General features: G+C 40.1%; 1 protein-coding gene across 4 annotated transcripts in view; it reads left to right on the top strand.

The window, feature by feature from the left end:
• The window catches only part of ANK2 (ankyrin 2), a 275,878-nt gene that overhangs the window by 76,175 nt on the left and 185,144 nt on the right, over positions 1-14,559 (top strand). The gene's annotated exons all lie outside the window — the stretch shown is intronic.

Genomic DNA, 14,559 nt, shown 5'->3' with positions numbered 1-14,559 from the left:
TCACTAGCACAACTTATTTGTTCCTAATAAAACACATTTTCCTTAATTTGGAACTTCCCTTGGTCTTCAGTACAGGATTTCCCTGTTGAAAGGTACATGAGTGCTCATGTTCTCAAAGCTATATTACTTTGGGTTACATGGGAGCTTCTCAAAAAGGAATGAATCACAGGTCCATGTATGGAAAGATCTTTGGGAAAAAAAGGTATTTTTTATTTAAATGTGAGGGGAAAAACCATACAAGTTTTCCCCTTTGGTGCAACTGCCTTTCCCCTTAGTAATTTTATTCCTATTCACAATTAATTCCTGTCAACACATTCAAAGCAGCTGTTGGACACAGCCTTGATGGTGAAATTTTCTTTCTGTGTGTGTGATGAAAGGCCAGTGTTGAACTATTTTCTTTGCAATATGTAAAGCTCGTGGTGTTTTGTGCTTGTAAACCTTGGGGCTAATTGAGGGATGGAAATAAAAAAAAAGAGGTATGGTGGCTGCTTTTTGTGGAGAGATGCCCAGGTTCATTGTAACTAATACTGTAGGAGCAGGGAGGGTTTCTGCTGTGGTTTTGTTTCTTCATTAGATGAGTCATTATTAGAAGGTACCCTAATGATAAATTAATAGAGATTGTAGATTAAACACTCCCAGGAATTCTTAGTTAACTGTCATTTGACCAGCCCTGCAAAAAGCTTGTTTTCACTAAAATCCTGAAATTGAAGAAGCGATGATGTAAGCCCTTCAAAGGCTAGAGAATAAAAGGGGATTTTTTCCACCCTTTAATGAAAAGAAGCTTTTGTTAGGGAAGGCAGTGCTCTGTGTGTCCTACAGTGTCTGGGAGCAGGAACATGCCATTCCTTTCTTCTACTGCTGCCCCTCTGCCAGGGCAGCGTGTCATGACTGTGTGCAAAGGGCTCAGTTTCCTTCACAAAGTGTGTGTGAAATTGGTGTGGATGTTCACAGGAACTCTACATTTCATCTGGGAAAAGAGGCTCTGCTGGGAGCTGTGGATGATGCTCTGTGCAGGGAGGATGGGCACGACCTATTCTGGCCACTGCCGTGCTCCTCTTGGAGTTTCCATGTCAAACACAAAGCTTTGCTGTGGCACATGTGCTATTCGTGCTGTAGTTTTTCTCTTAAGGGTTTGTTAGGGAACTGAAGGCACACAAAGCAAGCATCAGCATTCTAGAAGTGAGGAAACCAAAAGCACTGGTGCAGTTATTATAATAAATAAGAATGGGGCTGTATGTACTAGGCACTGTATGGATTTAGAACAGTAAGCACTCCTTTTCCTGAAGAATTTCCTGCCTAAATGGGTGATTCATGCACAAGGCAACAGAAGGCCTAGAACAAACAAATTGCAGGAGGCTTGGTAAACACTCACAGTTCATTATTATTAATAAACATAAACACACACGTGCATATATATATGTATATGTATGTATATATTTGGGTGCAGTTTAGCTAAAAGGGGGTTATTGTGAACAGAAATCACAAGAGAATAGAATGAGGGAAAGAAAGGAAGAATTTGTAGGGGAAAAATAGGACAGAAAAAATTATATGTAGGCCAGGAGGAGCTAGATAAAAGTCAAAACACTTGAAATTACAAACCAAGGGAGGAATTGCAGCAGACAACTATATATGTATAGAAACAGGATACTATATGGTGGCAAGGAAATATCAAGGCAGTTTTCCATCTTCTTGAGAGAACTAAACTTTGTTGTTTGTCCCTGAAGAAATCCTGGCCTCTATGGCCCTTTCTCTGCAAGATTTTGTTTGACTTGATCTTCTCACACTTTTCTGGAGTCCATATTTTCAAAATGTATGATGCTCATGGAAATGTGCTGGAGAACACCACCTGTTCTAGGCTGGCCCTTTTGAGTCTCTGCATGTCAGTGTGAACCATGGCTGTCCAGAGCCTCAGCAGACCACAGGCTTTCCTCTGCCTTCAGTGGAACTAGGCCTGCTGCAAGTGGGTATTCTTTCAGGAGTTCCTCCTTTTCCCAAATATCAAAATCCCAGGATCTGTTCTTCCTTAAAACACCGATCTTATGTTTCAGCTTGACCTTTGCAGCTGTGGGCAGGGACAGAGATCTGGCTTATGTTCTGAAGCACTATTGATTGGAGAGAGCAACAACAGAAAGCAGCTCTGGAGGGAGGAGATCCTGTTAGAATACAGAGCTGGATATGGGAGAACTGTTTTTTGTGTGAATTCATTCCAGGCCTCTAATAACAGAAATTTATATCTCAGTCTTTGATGTAGTTAAACTCTGTATTAACATGAGATAAAAATATGTAATGGTAATAATTTTATCTGTATTTAGAATCCTTCTCCTTAATGAAAGGACTTGAAGTTAAATTTTCCTCTTGTGTTGTACATCAGTCCTTCACTTTAAGTCATATAACTTATGAAATTAGTCAACAATATAAAAAAATGAAGAGTTTGCCTTCACCTATGGTTGATTCAACAGACTACACTGAGCTGTAAGGATTGCTGAAAAAGAGGAAATAAAAGCCAAGGCATTGTTTAAGTTTGTTGAACTTGAGATACATTTCCTAAAGTGAACACTTTTACTTCTGTATTAGAAGCTATGTGAGATTATTGGGTTTTTCTTGATGGTAATGTGCAGCTGGAGTAATGCAGCCATATGTGTTAAAACCCAAGCTGGGTTTATGTTTTAAAAGTAAAATAAGCCAAATTCTGTACTGAGAAATGGTGTTTACCAGTTGCTTTTCACCAATTTTCACCATAGCCTTTATTCCATTCAGACATGTTACCTAGGTTTTGTGCCAATGTCAGCAGTGCAAATATTTCCATCAAAACTGAAAATGAGAAAGAGTTACAAAATTGACTTTTGGTGTTTCTCAAATGTTAACAAAACACAATGTGTTTTTCTAACATTACAAATACTTCAGGGAAAGAACAAAAACTCATTATCAAGTGAGAAATTAATGAAAGCTTTTCTGCTGGAACAAAGTCTGCATATTTGACATTAGCCTTTTTAATTTCTTCATATTTCAAATACAATTCTCTACCTCTGTGTTGAGAATCTGAAAACAGTTGTGGGCATACACATCTGAATAATGTTTGTCTTCTCTGGTAGGAAGAAAACATGTCTTTTGACAACCAATGCTGTTTATCTGCTGTCTACTTGTTCTTGTGGAATTTAAAGTCCTTTTCTTGTACCAGATTTTGATTCCCATCCTGTGCAGTAAAAAGCAAGGATGTGTTTGTGATAAAGTTGTGTGAGACAAGATGTACATCCACTGCATGAAGAAATTTATCCAATGGATGAACAAGCTGGTTCTGACTCTTTTTGGGAATCAGGAAACCAGTCAGTAAAAAGCTGCCTGGAGTGAGCGCTGTGGCTGTGGGCCAAGCCTGGCATTCCCTGGTTGTTTCTATGCTCCCTGATGACTGGGGGTCCTTTTCATCCCTTGCACGGTGGTTTCCAGGTTGTTTTGACTATTGTGCTTTCAAGTCTGCTTTAGACCCTTCAAATATGAGCTTATGAAATTCATAGTAGGTTTCAAAGTATGGCAGGCAAAAATACTGCTGAATTTTCTCCCTATGAAAGGCTTATCAAAAAGGAAATGAAAACCTATGGTTGCCACTCTGTGCATTGACTCCTGAAAGGACTGCAATCCAGCCTAGTTCTCCTGTAGCTAACTGTTCCCAGCTGTTGTTTCACATTCCAAATTTTATGAGTATTTTTGCTGGCAACAGGAAATATTTTCAAGTTTTTGCAGGATAAGGTATCCATTTATTTTACATAAAATATTTTGTTTATCTTTTCTTATTATTCTGCATGTGGAAATCTTGCTCGTGTTTCCAGAATGAAAATTCATATTATTGCAGTTACAAAGAGTTAAAAATAGCCAGTTTCCTAAGTGTTCTATTAGCTGTGATGTTTTAAATCGGACTGGGTTTCAAAATTCTGTGCTATTGTAGCTGGTTTTCCAGGACAGAAATGCTCAAGCCACTCTGTAGTCCATTTGTGCTCATTAAGAATCCTGACTTTATTGCAGAAAGGAAAGAAGCCATTATTAATACATGTCTGTTATAAAAATGCAGCAAAACATATACTAAATGTATAGTGCCTTTTTCAGTGAGACCTACTCTGTAATATTATAATCCAAATTTATTTTCTACCTGTTGTGTCCTCCTTTTGTTGGACTCAGGCTTTTCCCCAGATAAATGCATATGTTATTTGCTGGTCTGGAAACAGTGCATTTGTAACCTACAGTTTATAGATAAAACATCTTTGTACAGAGTTTTCTGGATCCACTCTGAAGTTGGGTTCAGTTCATTTATTTCACCACCTTCATGGTGTCTTATCAATTATGGATGAGGGTAGAGCTGTCTTTGGGTTTATTTGCTTTCCTCTCTATTTTCTTTGTTTCTTTGCACCAGTAGAAAAATTCCTGTTGTGATTGGACTGACCCCAGAATCTTCCTCTCTTGTGTCTCAAGGTCAAGTGTAGCAGAGGTTCTTGTGGCTGCAGCAGATCTGTCCCTGTGCCATGAGGCTCCTCAGGTGGCCTTGTTCCTTTCCAGATTTAATTTCTAGTGACTTTCCGAGTTGGACTTTTCACTCCACTCTAATACCATCAGAAATGCAGCAAGATAGTTGCTATCTCAAAGTTGTGTTTAAAGAAAAGTTGACAATACTTCACAAGATGAAGATGTTCTAGAGGTTTTTAGTATAATTGACAAAGACATGGGTTATTTACTGAAATATTTTTGGTAATAAATAGTATATGTTACCCAAAAATGTGGATTTTTTTTCTTTATTTGAAAGCTATTTATAATGCAGTAAGTTTAGCAAATGGTTTGGAAACAAAAAATTTGAAAAATTATGAACAAAAATAGGAGAGGGGAGGTCACCTTCCCTGCTCTTGAGCTAATGTAGGTGTCAGCAGAAAAATGCTTTTGTGAGAAAATGAACTCTGTTTGGATGAAAGGTGGGCTCAGCAAACCAAAAGTGTGTTTGGAAAAATATTTGGATAGCATTTTTTTCTCCAAGTCTGTTTTGTTGTTGCCACTGTGGAGTTTTCATCACATAACCAATAACTTCTGGAAAATTTTTCAATCCTACTGTCTGAGAACCAACTCATGTTTGTGCTCTGTTCCTCCATTTCCCAGAGCAGGTGTCTCAAACCACGGCTATTGTGAACTTTTTTTTATGGGCAAATTTATCTTGCATCATGTACACATCTTCTAGAGGACCTTCATCTTCCAGAGCTTGGCAGATGAACATTTCTCCAGCACTGTGTTTGTGTTCTTTATTAAATTATTACTATTTTTTAAACTGAAGTGAGCTCCTGGTGCACAGCACAGGTGTCGCTCTTCCCTCGGATTCCCCCTTCCTATTTTACACAACAAGGTGAAGATTTCTCCAGTAGCTGAAATGATCAGACAGAGTGAATTAGGTCATCTCAAGTACCTGTTGGGGCAGCACTGACACCAGCACAGCTTTTGGGGAGAGCATTTCTTGAGGAAGATGATGTGAAAATCATCCCTGGTTGCTGTAGGTGGTGGCTCCGGACACCACTGTCTCCCAAAGCCAGGGGTCCCATACCACCCCCAGGCTTGGCTCTGGAATAAACACTGGTCCAGAGACTGTCCTTGCTCTTCACTGTCAGAGTTTCCTATTGAGACAGGGAGTTGAAAATTAAGGTGTTCCTTGCTTTAGATGCTTGGGCTTAGGGTGTACTATAAAGAGCCAAGTGATTCTAAGATCAGATGTGCCAGGGCTGTTTGCAGTACGGTGTGTGAAGGAAGGACCTGCTTGAAAGCAGAATTGGCAGTGTAACCATTTCCCTTGAAAAATTGGGTGATTTTTGCTTTTGTTAGAATGATTCGTCCTGTTACTCACTGTGGGAGTGCTAATTGCCCCGTAGCAGGAGTAGTGTCACCTTCTTAAGGTGAATCTGAGAGTCAGGCTGGCACATGCAGTAATTTTTGTTGGAGGAAGTGTCAGCTATAAAATATGGTCTTTTCCAGTGTGTTTCCAAAATGGAGCTTACTATTGAGCAGCATGTTCTGATGTTAAGCTGATGTTTTGTTTAGGACTCGTTGGTTTGAGTATTAAGTATAATTTACTTGTAAATTGTTATATATCTTGAGTAAGTTCTGCCTGTCCAGTGCAACTTGGAAAGCAGGAACAGCATTTGTTTCATGGTGTTTAAGAATTCTGACCTAAAAGCATTTATGGTTTAAAGATGATTCAATCGAGGTAAAAAACTACAGAGGAATGACATGCCGTTGTTTTACACTGGAATTTGCAGGACAGATAAACTTACAGGCTGCTGTGGGAGGTTATTTTATAATTATCCCCTCCAGCATGCATTTTAAGATCATGATGATACATAAAAGCACTTAAATGTGATTAAATGCTTCACTGAATGAAAAGATCACTGAGCTTGGTGCTTGACTGAGGACAGGGCAAAAGGGTCATCTGAAACACCATTTCTCCTGTGTCATTTACCAGAGTAGCTCAGAGCAGCCTCAGGAGTGGGAGGGATCTATTGTTGACCTTGGATGGCCAAGGCACATCAACAGAAAATCCCAGCACATCCTGGACTTGAGCTTGTCTTCAGTCCAGCACCAAGGACCTAAACATCTCTATGCACTGAGTGACTTATTTGAACACAAAGAGAGCATCTTAAAACTCCTTTTTTTCCCTGATATTGTGAATGTGGTTATTTTAAAAATATTTTTTACAAACTACAATACCTGTGGGTGAAAATAAAAAGGAAGTGCCTCCTATTTTTTAAATGTGTATTTAATTAAGTACGTATTGATACTGTTCCAAAGAGAATATTTTCTAACAAGATGGGTTTTCAGTAGAAGAATGTCAGCTTGATGAGCCAAAGTGTTATTTTACAGTAAGGGAAGAACAAATTCTTTGTTAAACATTACTCCAGTTTTTGTTGCTAAATATATAGACATGCAGTTTTTCTCTGGAAGATGGAGGAAGCATTTTTTTCACTCAAGGCAAGAAACTGTCCCAGATATTTAACTATGGCACTTGAAAATGGAACATTGTGGCAGGAAAAAAATGGGGTGCAGGGAGATGCCAGTATAGTGAAGCATAGAATTTGAAGCTTTTGAGGGGGCAAGTATCGTTCAAGGTCGCAGTACTTTGTAATTCCTCCTTGGGCCTGGAGAAACAGGACTATGGAACAGCTTGAAGGAATCTGTCATGTAACAATAGTAATAATAATAATTGAAAATAAAACCTTGTGAAGAGCAGTAAAATCTTCTAAGAGATCATCATGACTTAGCAGAAGATCCCCACCGCTGCGCAGAGCTCTGTGCTCTAAGTGGCCACTGAGTGAATAATGTCCTTGTCTTGTGGGTGGACTCAAACTGCTGCTGTGTTCTGTGCTCATCCTCCTCTCTGGCCTTCACAAAATCAGTTTGTGGTGAGATGCACTTGGTTATGTCCCCATGGGGTTGGTGTATGGGGCAGTTGGACAGGATAGCTTCAGAGCCACTCCTGGAGTGTCAGGGATTGGCTCTGGTGGTGCTTGCTAACAGCCAAAGGAGCTGATGTCAGTGGTGGATTAAGGTAGAAGAGCTTGTGTTTCGTCTTGCATGTGGAATATATTTTTTCAGCTAATTAACCTTTCCTTTTGCTTCTGAAATAATTCTTGCAAGCCCTTTCCTGTTTTGAACAATGCCCTAATGATGGGTTTGACATTTGCTACCTAAGAAATGAGATCCCTGAAATGGCAGGGGCTGTCAAATGAGGAAATCTCATTCTCTGATCCTGTCTCATATTCGAGTCCTTACTCATTGTATATATATACCTGTACACTCACATTTCAGACCTACACTGGAAGGAATTAATGGAGAGTGCAGAGTTAGGAGAGGCTTTTGCAACCTCTGTTTGACCCAGTCATGTCCCAACATCACCATGCAGGCTTCAATTGCACATGCCCCTAATGCTTTTTCCACAGGTCCTGCTGCATTCGATGAACAAACTAATGATACACATTTAATGAACAGCTACTCCACAGCTTGTTTCCCACTCATTGCTCAATTTGTGGCCCTAGGCCTTATTTAGAACATGTTGTTTAAACATCCCTTTGAAGACAGAATTATTAGTCCCTTGGGGCTCATCTACCATGCTCATCAAAGTCCTATCCAGTGTGTGGAAAATAATTAATTCATTTTCATTATGTTTCTGTAAGGTGAAGAGAGACAATTATTCCTGTTCAGTGATGGAATGCTGAAAGATAGGGAGATAAATAATCAGAAGTTTTGAGTATTTGGACCCTTAATTGAAGAAAATAGTTTTGTTTTGTTTTGTTTTTTTCGAGTTGGTGTATTTTATCATCTCACTTATCCCAGCTCAAAACTGTCCTTTTGACTGTGATTATCCCTGGGCCTTTTTAACCCTTGGAGGAAAAGATCACAAGGTGGATGAGGAGCATCCACAAAATGAGAAACTTTGTGTGAACAGCTTGTTTTTAAGCACCTGTCTTGTATGAAACATGAGGAGGGAACAGATGGAGCAGCATGGGTGCTGTTATCTGCTGTGCTGATGGGTTGCTCTGGCTGTGAAGACAATGTCCCATTCCTTGTCCTATGTATGTAGAGAAATGTATGCCAATTTATCTGCATCTATCTGCAAATCAAGCAACAGATGCCCTTGCTCTGAATCTTCTGTGGATCCCTTGGTGTGACCATCTTGGCCCTGAGAGCCAGGTGGCTCTGGTGAGGTAACAGATACAAAATTATAGGATTAGAGTATATAAAGCATCAATATAGGTAGAATAAAAATTACATGGGTAACCCTTTGCTAGTTAGTTTTCCTTGCTTCTGGAGTAGTAGACAATCATCTGTTGAGCTTTTCCTCCCTGCTTTTAGAAAATGTTAGCTTTAGGAAGCATTGACTCTTCTGTCCATCTCCCCTTTTCCAACCTCCAGGGTAATTTCTCTGCTGTTCCTGTGGCACCAGTACCATTCCAGATTCAGTCCTGGTTCTTCTTGCCAACAGTCTTGGCAATCCTGTTTTAGCCTCTGTGTTTTTTTGATCCAAAACATGTGGATATAAAGCCTTTAATAGCTCAAGTCTTTCCAATGAGCATTTCAAATTCATCTTGAGACAGTATCAAAAACCTTAAATTAAAAAGATAGAAATTTGATCGGAATATTTAACAGGAAAAGGAAAACGTGTCCTAGCAAGGGAAGGTTCTATATAGCAATCATAACTAAAAGCCACACATATAGTAACAGCAACCTTATAGGCTCTTTTAAATACTTGGCAAAAAAAATTTATTTTGTTACATTCTGCTGAAAATGTGATACCTTTCTATTGCAGTTTGTCTATGCTAAATAATACAAGTGCTGTATTTTATCAACCGGTGACACAAAACTCTATTCTAAATTTCCTTTCTATTATAACTGATTTCAGATTTCATTTCTGGTAGTCTTTGCCAGATGAACACACAAAAAAATGTCAATTCCTTTACTCCAAAATAAAATATAAATTAACAGTTATCAGAAGAAAAATAATTGAAGGCATAAGAGAAGAATGCTTTGCGCTAGAAAGTCTCCCTGGCAAGTGTCTGGTTACTATAGCAATCGCCACGGAGCACGTGACCAGCATGATAATTGCTGGGGACTTAAGAGCAAGAGCCTTTTCTCTTGCCCAAGTTTGATGTCTTCTCACCAGAGGTGTTACGTGAGGTCACATCCCCACAGTCCTGGCTCCCAGATGGATGGATAACGCAAATGATCAATTTGCAGCTCCCACTGGGCAGAAAATGGTGCGTTCAGTTCATGGGTTTTAATTTGTTTGATCTACAGCACACCACAACCGAAGGCAGGATTTTCTTCTGCCTGGTCCAGCGCGTTTTAAATCTATGTTTTGACTATTGGTTTGTATAGTGATGATTGCTGTGTATGTGTTCTGTGGAGCACTCTGAGCTAGGCAGGTAACCCTACCTCTGCAGAACTTGGCTGATGATTTTAATGCAGAAGTACAGTAGAATCCCAGCAACCCAGAGGTGTTCCTATTGAGGAGTAATGTAGTGTTTCATTAAAATAACTTGTTGTTTTAAAGCTATTTTTTTCTTTTCGCATTTGCTCCTTGTGTCTAGTGAGTATAGTGGCTTGGCTTCAATAATGAGGAAAAAATAGAGGACTTTCTCTTTCTGGAGAGAAAAGAATGTCAAATTTGCATTTGGCATTACTTAAGTTTTTTGTTGGCTATTTGGATAGGTAGCCTCTTGATTTTTTCCAGCACTGACTTGACTTACATCAGTGTTTAAAGGATGTTGAGGACCTCACTAAAACATATTAAATATTGATAGTTCCTTGCTGCTTTCATGGAATGATGCTTTTCTAGAGGACAGAAGCAACAAGGAATAGAGCCAAGTGATTAAATATATATATATTAAACACATATACAAGTAGTTAACAGTATCAAACCCAGATGTAAAATTTTCATGATTTGGAAATATTTACCTTTGAAAGAAGAACCTTTTCTGTAATCCACACTTTCAGTATGACTGTATATTGTCAACTGTGTCAGATGTGACTGATGATGACAGGGTACTACTACCTATTGTTCTTTACACAAGGATGCAGAGACATCCTCTTTGTTTTGAGGTTGCTACCAGCAACAGATATTCCTCTAAGGAAATGAGTCACCAAGTGTATGTGCCACAGAAATATTTGCTCTCCTTGTGCTGTGTGGGAACCAGTGACGTCAGGTGTTTGTGCTGTGCAGGTGTCAGGGGTCCATCCCCAGAGACCCTCTCCAGCCTGGCACAGGAAGAGAGGCTCAGCTCCTCCTGCTGTCCAGGGCACAGGTGCTGAACTGAAGAGTTCTGAGGAGCTATTTTCCTCAGAAATAAGGAGTAAAATTGAGCTGGGATTCCTCATTTATTGTTTTGTTACTGGTTTTCCTTTTCAAACATGATTTCTTAAAACAATGGAAGGACATATCAGACGTGTTTCTTGGAATTTGGCTGCCTATTTTTTGGATCTTCTGTCCTGAGATGATTAAATACCAAGTCATTCGTGGCTGTGTAACAGAAACCCAGATTAAAGAAACGTCACCTTGTTTTGTGTTTTAGATGCAAACTCCGTAGCATTCCAGTAAACACTTTTTCTTCAAGGACAAGGATGAGGGGGGATGGTTTCCAGCTGACAGAGTGCAGGGTTGCATTGGGTGTTAGTAAGAAATTGTTCCCTCTGAGGGTGGTGGGACTCTGGCTCAGGAGGTTGCCTGGAGAAGCTGTGGTTGCACCATCCCTGGAAATGTCCAAGGCCAGGTTGGATGGAGCTTGGAGCAACCTGATCTAGTGGAAGGGGTCTCTGCCCAAGACAGGGGGGTTGGAACAAGATGGTCTGTAAGAATTCTGTGATTTTTTCACGGAAAGCTATGATGTGGTTGGAGAAATCTGCTTATTAGTAATTTGTGTTTGTGTCCTTTATATATCAAAGAGGAAATAAATAGGGAGCACTTACATAACAGTGTGTAAAAATGCTTATTTGGGTAATGAATGTTATTTCACTACATCATCAGAAAAATAATTGTTCAGATTTTAAAATATTTTAAATATATGCATAGTTGATCTTTGCTGTTGCAGCTCAGTTTAATGACTCAGTGGTAAACCATAGGCAGATTTTTCACCCTCCTGTGCTTTGCTCTGTTGTTGCTTTCTTATCAGGGTGGGCCAGATGGCAGCTGAGGTTCAGCTCAAGGTAACCAGCAGAAACTCCTGCAGTGGTGGGTCGATAAAATCCCACATGATTATCTGTGGTGTACTGCTGAGTAGACACAGAGCACTTACCACATGTGGTATTTAGAGGGGGTTTTATTATAAGCATTGAAGTGACTGAGAGAATATAGGTGTCAGCATCTTAACACTGACAGTATCTGCAATTACTCAGCTGGAATAGCTGAGTATTTTAATGCTTTTAACAGCTACTGTTATGTGACAAGTGTAGAGGGGTTGCTTTCAGGATAGGCCAAGTGGAGATGGGTCTCTGGAGATCACAGTCCAATCCTGGTCTTGGATCATGGTCAGACAGGGCATGTTGCTCAAGACCATGCCACGTAAAGGGTTGAGTATCTCTAAGGATTAAGAATTTCTAGTCTTGCTAGGTAATAGGTTTCTTTATTTTTAAAGTGTTTCTATAGTTGCATTTCAATTTGTGGCTGTTGCTGGGTACCGCTGAGAAAAATTTGTCTTGGTCTTTACTCTCTCTTATTTGTATTTGACACACTGATAAGGTATCCCTGGTCTTCAGTAAGGAAAATGTGAATGTGGGAGTGTTCTGACTTGCTGACAACATTGTTTCAATTTTTTTTTTTTTTTTTTTTAAATATGGGTAGTACAGGTGCAGAACATGAAGTAAAGTCTGGATGTAGAATGAGCATGTGGTTCAGCTAGAATACAAAGTTCTAATTTTCATTGTGTAAATTCTGTCTAACAAACTTCTTAATGGATCTGCTGCTGTTAAATTCAGCAGGAATGGAGCTGGTCTTGTAGGATTACATTTTTAATTGCAGAGGCCACCTGGAATGCTGATATAGGAAATGAGTAGGAAATCCTGTGTCAGCCTGGTGTAGACATGCCTGAGGTAGTGATAAGCATAGCAGCAGTGACCCAGCTGCACCATCACACTGCTTGGTGCAGGCTGGAGCCATCTGCCAGCAGCTCTAACACTCTCCTTTGCCTTGGGTTTACATGACAATAGGAATGAGTTTGGGAGCAAGGGTCTGGAAAATACCCAAGCAAAACTGGGCAAAGAAGCTGCTCTGACTGCACCTAGCAAGTTCAAGGGATTCCTGTGGTACTGCTGCTCTGAATGCTGGTGTACTGCAGGAAGTTTCTGGCAGTGCTTCAGAGACAATGGCCAGCAAGCTGCTCAAGGATTTTGAGGGAGCTGCTTCACACCTCTGCATCATTTCTTTCCAGCTTCCTAAGGTAAATTTAAGGCAGGGTGAAATCCCCTTGATAGAAGCTGTCTGAAGGGAGGTAATTGTGTGTTGTTAACCTGATGGACTGCTACATGAGACTGGGTTGCAGATGGAGGGTGGATTAAGGTGAGCTAAGCAGCTGGACTTAGGTGTAATGAATATGGCTAGAAACAGCATATCCGTGGGAAGTCTCCACACACGAATCCACCTGCTTACCTAAACACTCATTCATGGGGACTGTCCCATCATAAAACACCAGCCCTTGCTCCTGGTTCTGTGGGTTCCTGGATACGGTTTGGAGATCTGATATCCCCTTTATAAACTGTTGAGGGCTGATCAGGTATGTGATTGCAGCCCTGTGTCAACTGAGTTAAAAAATACTTTGTGTCATTCCCTGTGTTGGAAGTTTGTCTACATTTTTTTCTCCCAGCTAATAGATTTTGTGCAGGAAATGGAATACTCATGCTATATATTTTTTTTTTCCTAACTTCTTTAAATGAGTATGAATGCCTTCAGCATTTCTAACTACTTAAGACTTGCTTGGCTGTGTGGGCATTTCAGAAGCAGTTTGTGTGGTTCTTAGGGCTGATTTTGTGCTGTTATTAGGCCTGTTGTCAGTTGACACCAGCTGTGACTCCCTGGCTGGTTAGGTTGGTTTGGTTTCATGCTGGGTTTTTGGGATTGTGAGAAATGAAGAGTACTGATGTGTTGTTACTGAGCAAGAGCATTTGTTTTCTTTGAGTACACCTAAAGCTGCACTGCCAAAGGTGAATGCCCATGATTTGGAGAGAGGAGCTAAGGGCAGTTCAGGTTAATGAGGTTGTCATCCTTGAGCAAACTTGTACCTGTGAATTTGGGGTGGGTTTGTAGCTAGAATACTTGTCACCACAGGCTTTTCCAGTATTTTGTTTGTGGACACTGTCACACTTGTACCCATGATTCGCCAGGGAGTTGTGTGACAGCAGCTCCCATGCACTGATAGAAAAAATGGAAAGGTCAGATGAGAAAGGTGGATGGAAATTGGTAATCCTCAAACTGTGTCTTTCTGTCTCACTCCTTCCTCACAGCTTCCAGCCTGCATTTAGCACTGGCTGCCTCCCCAGAGTGCTGCCCTTTTGCTCCTCACAGTGACTCCCAGAGAATTCTTCCTTCACCAGTCATCAAGCCTTCCATCATTTAAGTCTCTCGGGAAAATCTGCTCATTTCCTGGCTATCATGGAAGTCTCCGGCAATCCTGTTTCCTTGTTTTTTTCAGCTTGAAGACTGAAAGTAAATATAGATACAAAAATATAATAAAAAGGATCATCTCTAGGGACAGAGGAACAAGTGATGGATTTGGCAGTGAGATTGTTTTTCATCCCTTTTACATCACTGCGATATCATGTGATCTCTGGGTTTTCAGAACCATCATGCATGATGCTTAGTGATGAGAACCATCATGCATGATTGAAGTTTGCTTCATCTTTACACTCAGAAATATCAGTGGTTTAATTTTTTTTTTAAATAGTGCAAGAAACATTGTAAGACGAAAACACACAATACATAATCACTACGTTCCTCAGCAAGGTGCTTAACCCAAGAATCACATATTGGGAATAAACAAATGTCAGGCAAAGAGTGTA

The sequence above is a fragment of the Lonchura striata genome, chromosome 4 (genome assembly GCF_050655825.1).
Source record: "Lonchura striata isolate lonStrDom1 chromosome 4, ASM5065582v1, whole genome shotgun sequence".
Taxonomy (NCBI): Eukaryota; Metazoa; Chordata; class Aves; order Passeriformes; family Estrildidae; genus Lonchura; species Lonchura striata.
The sequence above is the reverse complement of the archived record's forward strand: the minus strand, read 5'-3'. Positions and strand labels throughout refer to the sequence as shown.